Source organism: Mastigoproctus giganteus, chromosome 5 (assembly GCF_048544385.1).
Source record: "Mastigoproctus giganteus isolate SK-2022 chromosome 5, ASM4854438v1, whole genome shotgun sequence".
In the NCBI taxonomy this organism is placed as follows: domain Eukaryota; kingdom Metazoa; phylum Arthropoda; class Arachnida; order Uropygi; family Thelyphonidae; genus Mastigoproctus; species Mastigoproctus giganteus.
This window is the reverse complement of record NC_143579.1, coordinates 82,506,573-82,520,886: the sequence shown is the minus strand read 5'-3', so window position 1 is coordinate 82,520,886 and position 14,314 is coordinate 82,506,573. Positions and strand designations below refer to the sequence as shown.

At 37.8% G+C, this 14,314-nt stretch overlaps 1 protein-coding gene across 1 annotated transcript in view; it reads right to left on the bottom strand.

Moving 5' to 3' along the window:
* Positions 1-14,314, bottom strand: part of LOC150085526 (transcription initiation factor TFIID subunit 1-like) — a 700,666-nt gene that overhangs the window by 448,214 nt on the left and 238,138 nt on the right.

Genomic DNA, 14,314 nt, shown 5'->3' with positions numbered 1-14,314 from the left:
ACTGTTAGACATGAGTCATTAATTAACTTAACTGCCCTGTTCTGAATGGAATTTAGAAGCCTGATGGAGGTTTTGGGGGCACCGCCCAAGATGTGGGAACAATATTCCATGGTAGGGTGGATTTGCAATTTGTACAGAGTGAACAGTTGTTTGGAAGAAAAGTAATGCCGAGAGCAAAAGAGAAAAACCAAGTTTTTTAGATGCAGCGGAAGCAATATTTGTAATGCAAGTGCATTACAAATATTGCTTCCACTGCATTGGGAATTACCCTGACTTCTAATCTCTTTTGTGCCAAAAGAGATTAGAAGTCAGGGTAATTCCCAAAAGAGATATATCATTTTGCCTAGAAATCAGAGTGTCACCAAAGATAAGCATAGGAGCAGAAGAATCCTTTCTGCAAGATATAAAACAAGACTGAGTTTTAGAAGGATTGAAATCAACTAAGTTGTCTTTGCCCCACTGCCAATTACAAAAAACAGTTGGCAAACCAAAAGATGAAAGCAAGTTTAGAAGACCTTTATGCCAAATGAAAGCCTTTCAGATGTCAAGAGCAACTGCGTGTGCTTAACCGAACTTTTCCATTGAATTTGTCCATAAATGGGTAACATAAGCAAGAATATCATCAGTGGATCAACACTGACGGAATCCATACTGGCGATCGTTGATCAGACGGAAGGTTTATAGTTAGTTTAGGAGTTGGCAGTTAATTGATTTCTCTATTACTTCAGAAAGAGTAGAAGTAATTGTAATGGGCGATAATTCGATGGGAGGGATTTATCATCCTTTTTAGGAACTGGCTGGATATGAGCAAATTTCTAAGTAGAAGGAAAAACACCTTTGGAATAAGAAAGTGAAAAAAGCGGCAAAGAACAGGAGTAAGTTCAGGAGCACAGTTTTTGAGAACAAGTGGAGAAATCAGGACATGGAGCTTTATTAGCATCAAGATAGTCAAAATCCTTCTGACATCCTTTTGACAGAAGACCACAGGAGGCATTGAATGGAGTGTGTTGGGAATGGTGGGAGGTGTTTTACCAATCTTTAATACATGAGTTGGAAGAAAAATGGGATGCTAGCAGGTCAGCTTTAATCCGTGGCTGAAGTGACAACAGAACCATCTGGTTTTGACAGAGGTGGGAGCAGAGATGGGCAAAAGTTGCGGCACAAGAGACCAGAGATGGGCAAAAGAGACCCGAATGCTCGATTACCATTAGGGCAAGAAGCAAGTTTTTTAATCTTAACCTGTTCAAAATCTAGTTTGGACTGATTAATAACTGCTTTACAATTGTTGCGGGCTTAGGTGTAGGCAGAAAACGAAACTGAAGAATTGGAAACAAGCCATTTACGATATGCAATATTGCTGACCGGGCTAGCCGAGTAGGTAAAGTGCCTGCCTAGCAACCCAAAGATCGCGGGTTCGATTCCTGCCTCTGGCTGGATATCACGATGGTGCCGAACCAACCGGTTGGTTGGATATCCCGGCCACGATACACGAAGGAAGCAAGAACTGGTTCCTTCGTGTATTGATCACATCATACGAAATAAATAAATAAAATATGCAACATTCTTCTCTTGAACAGCATTGGCACATTTATTGGAAAACCAAGGTTTAGATCAAGGACGAGATTTTAAAGTGGAGTGAGTGTGGAATAAAGGATTCCATTCCTAAAAGAATAATTTCACTGACACGATCTGAGCAAACGTTGACGTCAGAAGTTTTGAAACAGTAATCTGACCAAAGAAAAGAAGAAAAGAAATCTCACAAGTCATCCCATTTTGCATTCTTGTAATGCCAAACTACACAAGGTTGGGAATATCCACAAGATAAAGGCTCATTTGGAAAAGAGACAATTACGAAGTTGTGATCTGAGGTGCCTAAAGGACCATTCACTTCGACCGTGTCCTTAGAAGGGTTTTTTTTGTGAGAAAAAGATCAAGCATGTTGGCTGTGTGGTTAGGCTTGTCAGGTATTCTTGTAGGTAAATGAACAATCTCTGCAAGGTCATTAGTAATAGTAAAAGCGTCAGCATCTCGACCAGCTGGGTCAGTGTGACTAGAAAATAGAAGCAAGATGGAGTTGTCAACATTAAAATCACCAAAGAAAATTAGCTCACTGTTACGAAGGTTCGAATGGAGAAAGTCAAGTTGCAAGAAGAGGAAGTCAAAGAGCTCCAAGTGATTAGTGGAGTTGGGAGAATGGTAGAAATGACAGATGAATTTGACACAATGAGGTAGAGAGATTTTAAGCCTGAGAAGATCAAAAAGAGGAGATTCCAAATTACTAAGTCTCTGATAGGGAATATCGGAACAGACATATACACAAGTAACACCTTTGAGGTGATAGCAATCAAACAGGGAATAATTTGGGCAACTGAGATGAGCAGTAGTTGAATCAACCGATAACTGAGATTCTGTCAGAAAAAGTACATGGGGTTTGGCAGACTGCAAGTAGAAATAGACATCGTTGTGATTAGAATTGAAACCACGTATATTTGTGAAATGAACTAGGAAGTGTCTGGAAGGTTTAGATCTTTTTGCAGATAAGCTTATTCTATTAGTTTGACAATCAATTCATGGTGTATTCAATAGTAAGAATACACATAAGAACACACAATAGTTCACATGGTAAGAATATACCCAGATCCTTGACATAATATGACCCCGACAGTGCCCCTTGCATACACATTACTTGGACTCCCTCCAGTCACTATCTTGCAGAATAGAGGTAGCAAGATTATACACTAGCTAATCCAGAAGCGTCCTAAAGAGTTACCAATAGGTTAGGCCCAGTGTACTAACTAGCGGCCAGCCTGTAAACACCGTTTTGGAGCTGTACCCTCGAGATTCTAATCTATTCTAATCGTTGAGATTAGAATTGAGACCATGTATATTTGTGAAATGAACTAGGAAGTGTCTGGAAGGTTTAGATCTTTTTGCAGATAAGCTTATTCTATTAGTTTGACAATCAATTCATGGTGTATTCAATAGTAAGAATACACATGATAAGAACACACAATAGTTCACATGGTAAGAATATACCCAGATCCTTGACATAATATGGCCCCGACAGTGCCCCTTGCATACACATTACTTGGACTCCCTCCAGTCACTATCTTGCAGAATAGAGGTAGCAAGATTATACACTAGCTAATCCAGAAGCGTCCTAAAGAGTTACCAATAGGTTAGGCCCGGTGTACTAACTAGCGGCCAGCCTGTAAACGCCGTTTTGGAGCTGTACCCTCGAAATGTAAAGGAAGATTTGATCTCACCATGATGTTCATCATAACTTCAGAAGTCATCAGTCATACTGCATGATGGAAGAGATGGGGAAGAGTTGACCGGAACTTAGCTCTGGAGACTAAACATGGGTTCCACCACTTCTAGCCTCCAGTAAGCAAAGTGGTGGTATTTCACCGGTTGATGAGAGTCATCTGCCACCTAGTATTGCTTGGTAACACAGAAGGGCAGCATTCCTCCATGTGATGTGGGCGCCACACCTTGACCCCTGCTTACATTGATTCACACCTGGGTGGTCACTCACAGTGTGCTTGTGCATGGAGGTTATACCCAGGATTACTTACAGTCCCATGATCGTGAATGTGCAAGCAGAGGATTTGGCTGTCACAGACAGTCAGGACTTCGCCGAAATTGGATCCACTGGACTTGAATGTCACCTGAATATCAGTTCCATCAGTGTTTTAGACTCCCTGGTAGCAAGTACAGCTTGTCTGGCATATCTGAGAGAATGTCTGTGAAAACCTCAATACTGCTGTTCCTATGGTAGTTATGAAAGCAACAATGTCAGGTATTACTAAGTGTTTTTATCAAAGTACAATATATTTGTGAACGGAAAAACTCCCCATGGAGTTTTCTGTCTGCATATGATACTGGTAAAACCTACGTAGTCCACTTGTGGAGAGCAGTTTTTTTGTTGTTGTTGTTGTTGTTGTTGAAAGAAATATATAAGAACTATTTTACCACACTTCTTTAATGTACAGTACCACCAACTGAATCATGTATACAAACTTGCAACATTGCTGACTTTTTTTTTTTTTTGTTTTTAATTCTGACAACAGTGTCTCTTGGTTTGCCAATTTTTTTTTTTTTTTTTTTAAACCTTGTTGAGTGACACATGCCAGCAGACTTAGAGTGGACAGTCCAAATAAGTTTGTAAAAATGATGAGCTTATTGTCAATATACTGCACCATCTGCTCCATGAGAAATCCATGGCCATCAAAAGTCGAATTAGTATTGCTGTGATGACCTTAACTTGTCTTCATTGCAAATCCTGTTGATCTATGAAAGCATGTATGTATTGCAATTACTCATGAAAGTATCTGAATCTGTATTAGAGGGTATCCATTTTGGATGGATTGTTTAACATGTAAATTCTAGTTTGTTTGTTGTTTGTTGTTTTGGTTTTTAGGAGCATTAGCAACTAAGGCCATATTGCTCCAGGATATGCGGTGGTCATTCCCTGACCTTTCCGCATCCTCCGTATTTGGTGGTGACGGGCTCGAACCCCAGTCTAATCAAGAAGCGTGTGCTACGCACTGCTGCTCCTTCCCATCTGGCTACGGAGGCGCCGTAATTTCTAGTATTTCTGGCTGTGACCTAAGCCTGAGTGGAGAATATGAGGTGTCCCCTTTTAAACAGTTTCCATTTTTACCATTTTATTACAAAACAAATTCACTCCAGAGTGAATTTTTCTGAACTCACTACTGCAAGTCTAATGTGTTTTCAGGAAACTCATCCTGAAAGGGTTAATTACACAGAATAATTTCTAGAATAGGGGTGGCCAAATGGTCCCAAAAACCAGAAAATAACAGTTACACATCTAAGGCCAGAAATACCTAAAAGGCGGCATACAGTAAGTTGCTAGAATCTGAGTATAAATAATAAAATATAACAGAGACCTTATGCAAAGGAAGTTAAACAAAGAGAAAAGAAAAATTTTAAATTATAAATTTAAAAGCTTTTGCTTCTTATCACTGCTCATCAAGAAGCATTCTAAGAAACCAGTCTCAACAACAGTGCCTTGCTTGTTTTTGACAACATTCCCAGCCATCCTGTTAATTAACACTGAAGACAAGGATGACAATATACAAGCTGCTTTTCATGCCAACAAATACAACCTGTTTGTTGTAAATGACGGACCAAGGGATGGTGGCAACCATAAAAGCTTATGTCTAGCAGACTGGGTAAAAAGATAGACCACCAAGGGGCAGCATTTACTGTGGGAGATATGGAGGAGATATAATAATAAGAAAGCCACAGGTAACATTTCAGCATCATTTGAGGAAGTTAATCAGACTATGATGATTCGTTATTTGGTTTTTGGAGCATTAGCAACTAAGGCCATATTGCTCCGGGAATATGCGGTGGTCATTCCCTGACCTTTCCGCATCCTCCGTATTTGGTGGTGACGGGCTCGAACCCCGGTCTAATCAAGAAGCGTGTGCTATTCACTGCTACTCCTTCCCACCTGGCTACGGAGGCGCAGACTATGATGAATATGTCGTGGAATACATTATTAGAGTGCATTCATGATGTTCAGGAACTTTCCAGTATCCCTGAAATTCAGCTATAGATTGTGGTATTAGCAAATGAGATTGGCTTCAGAAAAGTAGAAGTACTGTGGCAGAGATGCTGGAATCAAACAATGCTATGCACTAATGAGGATATGATTGAGTTGAAGTAACAAATGATAAGAGTGGAGGAAGAGGAGGAGGAGGAGGAAATAAAGAGCTGAAATGTTTGTATTGTATTGTGCCAAAGAAATAAACTCATACCCATTACTATTTACAACTGCTTTATTTAATATGGAAATGCATACATTATTCCAGTGGTTCCCGAACTGTGTGTCGTGGCACCCCAGGTGGCGCAGCGAACTCACAAGGGTGCCGTGGGATATTTTAAATTTTGAGGAAAACACAGCAATATTCTACATCTGTAGGACAACCCACAAACTACTAGCTCGAGGTAGTTCACAGGTTCAGTATTACTTATTAAAATGTTTGGACCTAACTTCTTAATAAACGGAACTGTTAGGTACAGTATTTCTTTTGGCCTAGGGGCACTAAGAGCTCTGTGAACCGAGAAAGTTTGGGAACCTCTGCAATATTCAATTAAACTTGAGGACATCATAAGACAAACAATCCGATCGCTAAATAAAATGGCTACATTTTAGATTTCTATATTCAAATTCATCTAAGGAGCAATAGCAGCTAGTGTTCCTTAGTGTGGGAGGGAGGGGGATCAGTTAATTTTATCTTGTACACAATTTTATAGAATTGTATCAAAATAAAGTCTCTAAGATGAAGTTCAATATAGAAATCCAACTACACCTAAACAGTTTGAGTTGCTGAAACTGTTTAGGTCTAATTGGTCTACATGAAGGACGAATTGATTGTATCAATTTGTTCTTTGCAGACCAATAAACTAATAATAGCTGATATTCAAAATATTTCACGTGATCATGTATCTGTTATTAAAATAAGCTGCTCAATGTGGTGTTAAATATTTACGTTAATAAGACAAAATGATCTGCACTTTTCCTTTAAACAAGGATTTTGTAAAAGCATTTAATCCAAAGAGAAACAACTGTTTCCTTCCAATACATAGTCAATTTAATTTCAAAACTGCATGGCATCAGTTTCAGGTTTAATACTTTGTGAAAACTGCTATTTACACAACATCCAAATTGAACAGCCATGACTGGAATACTAAACTTCCAAGAATTGTCTGCTTGACGTTCAAACCTGAATTTTTCTGATTCTCAAATGGTGATATTGAAGTCTTACATAACACTGCACCATAGCTGCAGTGTTATGTAAGATTCAGCATTGCTACAAGAAATTAATAAAATGCCAAACATGATATGGAAAAATTCTTGTTTGATTTTCAAAAAGCTGGAGTTGGGGCAAATGTAAACAGAAGGAAAACAGTTGATTTTTTTTGGGAAAAGCAGGAGGTTTTTCAAAGTCCACACTATACTAGAAATTAACTTTCACTAACAACATACATTTTATATTAAAATATGCCCATAGGCTTATTTACCAGTACAGTATGCTTTCAAAATATTAGCTTACCTAGAATTTTACTGCCTGTGGATTTCTTTCTGGATTATCACTTAGCCATCAACCAATTATGAGTGCAGACTTTGAAATCCTGTTCAGCCAAATTTCTGTTTATAATAATGGCATTGCTGTTTATACTTGGCTGTCAAGGACATTTTCAAAGCAACAGGAGAGACAGAGAGAGATTCGAACACAGTTTTACTTTTTTCACAGTATTACATATTTTCCCAAATTATTGGGAAAATATATAATATTTCAAGTTTCATTGTGCACTTGTCAGGTCCTGAACCAAGGACCATTGTACATTAACTCTTCCTTCTTTCATAATTAACATATGGCAATTTCTCTCCATGAAATTGAGAGAGCTGATACTGCAAAATATCCATTTTATTTTCAGTGATATTGAGAGGTTGAAATTTTTATTTTCAATTTGGTTAAAAAAAAAAAAAAAAAAAAAAAGACTAATTTACTGAATAGTACTTGGAGTGACAAACTGGTTCCCAAAAGCAGGTTGCATTTAAGTTAAAATTAAATATTTAACAATGCTTCTGAAAAATTCAGCTGGCAATTTGCTATGTATGAATTCTGTTTAAAGCCAGCAGACGTTTGATCATTGCAAGCAAAGAATTCTCGGCCTTATGAATTCCTGACAGAAAGTCAGCTGGAAACTTTCTGTCAGGACTTTCGATGCTGCCCCACTAAGTCTTCAGTTTCACTAATTTATTCATGAATACAGAGAGCTTCTGCTTTGAGTGTATTAAATAGCTGAAATTGTAACACTTAATTATATTTCAGTCTTTTCCAGATCCCTGGAAAAACAACATTGTTAAAGATTTTACATAAAACAATAAATGAACCCCTGTTCTAATCATATCTTATTTGGAATGCCTTTCTTACATTGTTCTTTCACTTCAAGGCAAGAAATGCTTCACTGAAAACCAACATGGATTCAAATAAAGTAGGGGTACATAAATTAAAAAAATTTAAATTTAAATTTTCTGTTTATACTCCGGGACGACCACAGGGTCAGGGGAGTTCACAAGATGACAGAATACAAGAAACAGCACTGTATTCAGCAGTCACGGGCTTGAACCCCGGTCACTCAAGGCACGTGTACTTATGCACCCGCGTGCCTGACCACTAGGCTACGGCGACCTTTGTTGATCTTTTTGGGTTAATTCAATCCACTCACAGAAATATACTTTTTTTTTAGTAATTTCAAGGGCATATTCAACTCTCTTTGCAGGGGACATGTCTTCAAATGACTACGATAGAATTTGCATGCTTTAATAACATTATTAATTAATGTTATTAAACCTTCCAAATGAAAAACTTAACATGTAAGCATATTACGTTGTAAGAACTATTCTTACACTTAATTTTTTTGAATTATAAATTATCAAATTTTAATAATAATGTAAGTTAAACGCAGTCTAGCTCTCAGTAGAATTGTTTGTGCTGTTTACTTACTGTAAACTGAGAGATTAGCTTAACAGCAGGAGGGGCGCTTACCGAACGGTAAACACAATGGGTAGGCCAGTTGATGCAGTTCGTGCCTACAGAGAAACAAGGGCTGGGCCAACAGAAGATAGCAGGGGGACAAAAGAACGCCCACACCCCTAAAGTGGTTCCATCTCCATCCAAAAGGAAGACCCAGATCAGTAAACAAACCCAGATCAGTAAACAGACTCGAGATGTAAACAAAGTACAAACAGGCCGACATGAGAAGCACTCAATGATTTCACAGGCGATGTCTTGTAAGGAAGCGTGACAGAAGAGGTAAGTGAAATGGTCATCCCAGGATAATTTCTAGAGATTGGTTAGAGCCCGGATGTTGTGAATACAAAGAAAGGAGTTGTACCTATCAGACGCGGGTCCAGGCGAGGAGAAAAGAAAATTAAGCGAATGAAATTCAAGATGAAGAGAGAGAGAAAAATATGATTGGATGGAAAATAAGGGAGAGTGGGACACAAAACTGGGACGCAAAGAAAGAAGAGGGGGCAGAGCCCGAGAGTCAGAGTCCCGAAGCCTGGAAGGGAAAGATCCGGAGGAGAATCCCGGAGGTGCGAAAGAGTGGCGGAAAGATATTTTGGAGTGCGGGGAAACGCGTACGGAAAGTTAGATCATGATAGTTTAGTGGGTGCAGATAATAGCGAAAGGCAGAATGACCTGGAGGAAGTCCTGAGTGTGGGAAAGTCAACGTGGAGACAGAAAAGAGCCCTAAGCCCAGCTGATCAGGGAAGACATCGCAGGAAGGCCTAAAGGATCGAAAAACTCATCCAGGGGGTAGAAAAGGAAAGCAAGTAAGTTTATGTAGAATAATTATTAACGGAAACGGTGTTAGAAATAAATAAACGAAAGACAAAGTAATGGACAGGACATTTTGTAAAGAACCGAGACCAGGGGAACAGAATATATTGTAAGTGATAGGAAGTAGAGTCAATAACTTGGGAGAAAGAGAGAAAGAAAGTGTGTGTTACTCATCTGTGATTAGAAGTGTCTGAGAACAAGGAAAGTTGTTAAGCCTGAAAAGGCTCAAATGATTGTGTTAATCTCAAATGATTGTATTGGTTAGTTATTAGCATTCTGTATAGTAGATGAGGAAGTTACAATTATGGTTAGAAGAACAAAGATGAGTGTAGACATCATAACATGTATAGTAATAGTTGATTGTTGTAAAAATTCGATATTATGAATTATAAAGTGTGTGTAAATATCTTGTGTAAAATAAATCTAGTTTGTTGTTTTATCTTGAGCTTATGTGTGATATTGACACCAAATATTAACAATTAGTGGTACGAACTATCCAAGCTGGGAAGCTAGAGCAAAGAGAAAAATAATAAAATAAAGTCCTTAGAACTTGGATCTTCTGATAAAATTAATGGATAAAATATATTATGCAGCAGGTAGCATGTGGGCCTTGGAAGGAAATTGAGGACCCCCCTTGCTTCAAGAAAAGAAAATCAAATAAATTTCTTAAGCATCGACCTAATGAAGGTTCCAAGGAGGGGATATGAATATATATATTGTGTGTAAATAATTACATATATAAATAAGTAAAGAATATCATCATTAAAAAAAATCCCCCACCCCACAACGTAAGCATATGTAGAACATGTAAGGACATAACAACTGCGATAAACTCAGGTGTTATGTCCTTCCAAAGTTCTTCCTTCCATTTTGATCAAAGCTTAGCCATTCCAGTGCTATTGGGTAGTACACACCTTGGATAGATAACACCCCTAATGTTCCAGGCAAATTATATTTTATCATCCACAACTGCTTTAGCAATAGATTTGTTTCCATGCTTCAAAACATAATAGTTTACGATCAGATTTTTTGAGGCTGACTGCAGGACTTCATTTTAGGTGTAATGGAACTTGGTATTAGACACAGCTGGTTACCCCAAAACTTTGAAAATTACAAATCTTTAGCCCACAATGATGACTTAGTGGTCACGATTTTTTCCACCAACTCTAGATCACAACTACGCTAATGTTTTTTTACCACATGTATAAAATACTTCTAGTGAAGTTTCCACAAATGCTCTGGCATACTACTGATCAGTCTGTCATCTATCAACCTGTTTTGACATTCATGACAGTGTCTCCATACTTGTCTCTCACTGGTTTCTTCTAATTGACTAACATAAGGAAGGTGGCCTTTACTAATTTATTGACAGTGGGCAGAATTTTGGCTCATATTTCTAGAATCTATCAACAATATGAGATACAGGAGTTGTCATCTTGCATTTATCTTTCTTTGGAAATAAATCTTTAATGATATCAATTTAAATAAACCTTTTCTTTTATTAATCTATACTGGGTCATAAACTAAGGAGGATATCATCCGTGGGCCATACAATATGTATTGTGTTGGAAATGAAACACCTGCATAAGAAATTATTATTATTATTATTTTTTTTTTTTTTTGGAGCAAAGGAGAAAAACTGGGTTGTTGCAAAAGGACATAGGATGAACTATGATGCTGCAAAAGGATAGAAGGAAAACTATGCCATTGCAAAAGTACAGAGGAAATGCTGTACTAACTATGGTAATGAGAGTGAGATGGAGAAGGAATATGTATACACTTGATATTCAAAACTGGATTATTACTTATTTGATAGGCAAAGACCTTATTTATTGATAGAATTTTTCAGAATGCATAGAAATGCTGTTGTGACTGATAAGATAACTTTAAAATTAAGCTCAGAGTGTTCTTGTTAAACTTCTAAAAAAACTATTTTCCAATGTATTAATGATGGTCATTGCTGATTGCAAGTTCAAACTTATTCATAATTAATCATTATACATCAATGAATATTGATGTATAATGATTTTGACAAAAATATACATAGCATGCACTTGGAGGATATTGCCTAATTTCTAAGCAATTCCATGGATCAGTCTGAGTTGAAATAATCAAACAGAACTCTGAAACTGAACAGTTCTGGAGATAAGAAAAAAAAGTTCTAAATAAAATGTGAATGCAATAACATTTACATGGTTTACAGTGTTCAAGTTTCAATCGTCTGGAATTCTGCTCGCATGTGAGTCATTCTTCCCACACTGAAGAATGAGGCTGAGTATTCAGAACTATGGCTTGAGTTTATGTTCAACTTTGAGAACTAAGAGTCCTAAGTTAAGTATTAGCCCAAGTCTTAGCACTGAATACTCAGCTTCAGTCTTTAGTGGGAGCAGAATTATGCCTATGATTGAAAACTGAACAGAGTAAAGCACAGAAATATCCCCCATCAACCCTATAATATGAAAGTGAGAAAGAAAAACAGAAAGAGTTGCACATAAATTAGCAATCGTTTAGTGCACAAAATAAAATCATAGTAATCATTCGACATGTCCTTCTTGAAATTCTATGCACTTCTAAGCATTCATCAGTAGTGATAGTGACTGGGCAGTTGCAGAAATGGTCAGAATGATTGTGTTGTGTTCTGCCACTGCAAAAACACAACAATGCAGTGAGGGTATTGGACTTTTTGTCATATACTGATCTCTTCATATGGTTCCAAAGTTAGTAATGGAGGATAAGGTGTGGCAGGCATGCCCAGGCCTGCTATGATTTAACCAATTCTGAAAGAAAACATTCTGTAAATATTCTCTCACATGCTAAGTGTGATACAAGACAAAACACAAAGGTAAAAAATATCAAAAGCACAAAATTAATTAATGTTATTAAGCCTTCCAAATGAAAAACTTAACATGTAACATATGAAGTAAGAAGGACGAACATGTAAGGATATAACACCTGAGGTAAACTCAAGTGTTATGTTCTTGCATATTCTACTTTCCATTTCAATCAAAGTGGTAGTAGTAGTAGTGGCATGTGATGCAAGAAAGCAAGTGTATGAGCTTATGCAGCATCAGTGAAAAAAAAAAAAAAAAAAAACACACCATTCCCTCCAAATGCCTGTCCAGTTCCTCTTTAAATTTATTCAACCTATCAACTTCCACAACGACAGATGGAAGTTTGTTCCAGCAATTAACCACCCACTGGCTAAAGGCAAATTTCCGCACATCTATTCTACACCTGTCTTTTCTTAATTTGAATTTATGTCCCCTTAGGTTCGTAATCTGAACATGTGGAAGGATCCCATCAGAATTCAGCGTGCTCAACCCATTCAAGGCCTTATATACCTCAATCAGATCACCGCGCAGTGCCTAGTCTCCAGCCACTGCAATTTGCAGAACTTAAGCCTCTCTTGGTAAGAGGATCCCTTCATTCCCCCTCACCAATCTTGTTGCCCTTCTCTGTACATGCTCAAGTAAATCTACATCCTTCCTAAAATGAGGCCTCCAGACCTGTAACTCAGTACTAAAGGCATGGCCTGACCATCGCCTTATACAGAGGGATAATTACCTCCTTTTCCCTGCTAGCAAAATTCCTATATATCATTGACAAAACCCCATGACCTGCCCTGGCAGCCTGTCTGCATTGCTCAGAAAACTTCATATCTGACTGCACAATTACTCCCAGGTCTTTTTCATTTTCTACCACCTTAAGTGTAGTACCAAACAGTTGGTACGTTTCTCTGGGGTTACTTCTACCCATATGCAGTACTTTGCATTTGTCAAGGTTAAACTTCAGTTGCCACTTCTTAGCCCATCTGCCCAAATTATCTAGATCCTGTTGCAGTAGCACACTGCCATTACTGTCATTAACAACCCTGCCAACCTTTGTATCATCTGCAAACTTCGACATTAAGCCTGATATACCTTCATCAATATCATTGATAAATATACAAAACAATAGTGGACCTAACACCGAACACTGTGGGACTCCACTAATAACATTAGTCCAAGAAGAGCAGCACCCATTGATTACCACCCTCTGTCTTCTCCCACTTAACCATCCTTTTATCCATTGTAGCAACTTACCCTTAATACCATTCTGCTCCAATTTGTATAATAGTCTTCCATGCGCAACAGTGTCAAAAGCTTTCCTGAAATCCAAATATATGATATCAAAATTATTTTTTGCATCCAGTTCCTTTGTAACCACATCATAATATCCTATAAAATTTGTCAGACAAGACTTTCCCTTAACAATCCCATGCTGTGTCTGAATTATTGCTGCAGTCTTGTCTAGATGATCCTGCAATGCATCTTTTACCAGTGACTCCATTATTTTACCCGGAATGTTTTTACTAACTGGTATTACAGACCAGTTAGAAGTTAAACTAACTGGTCTGTAATTACTCGTGTCACCCTTCGATCCCCTTTGTGAATTGGGGATACATTTGCACATCTCCAGTCCGTGGGAACCTCCCCTGAGTCCAAGGACGCTCTCATAATTATGGCTTAGGGTTTGCTTAGTTGCTTTGCCGCCTCCTTTAATATAACTGGATAGATCCCATCCACCCCTAGCCATTTCAGTCCTACTGGATAAAATTAGCCATTCCAGTCCTATACATGGGAGATACACATGTTGGACAGCTAACATCTACAGTGGGTGAACTATAACAAGAATAAGAAGTCAAAGTAAGATGTTAAAATGGTCAAAACAATCAAATAAGTCAAAATAAGACATCAGAGTGTTATCCACTTATGTGAAAATAACAAATCTTCAACACCAATCCAATCTGCCAAAGATAACTACAACTTAGGACAAATTCTTGGTATTTCCTCGTATGCTTTTTTCTATAATTTATCTTAGTTTAAACATTTCATCCTGGAATTTCGTATCTCGCCTAAAATCTGGGAGATCAGTATAGAAATTACAAA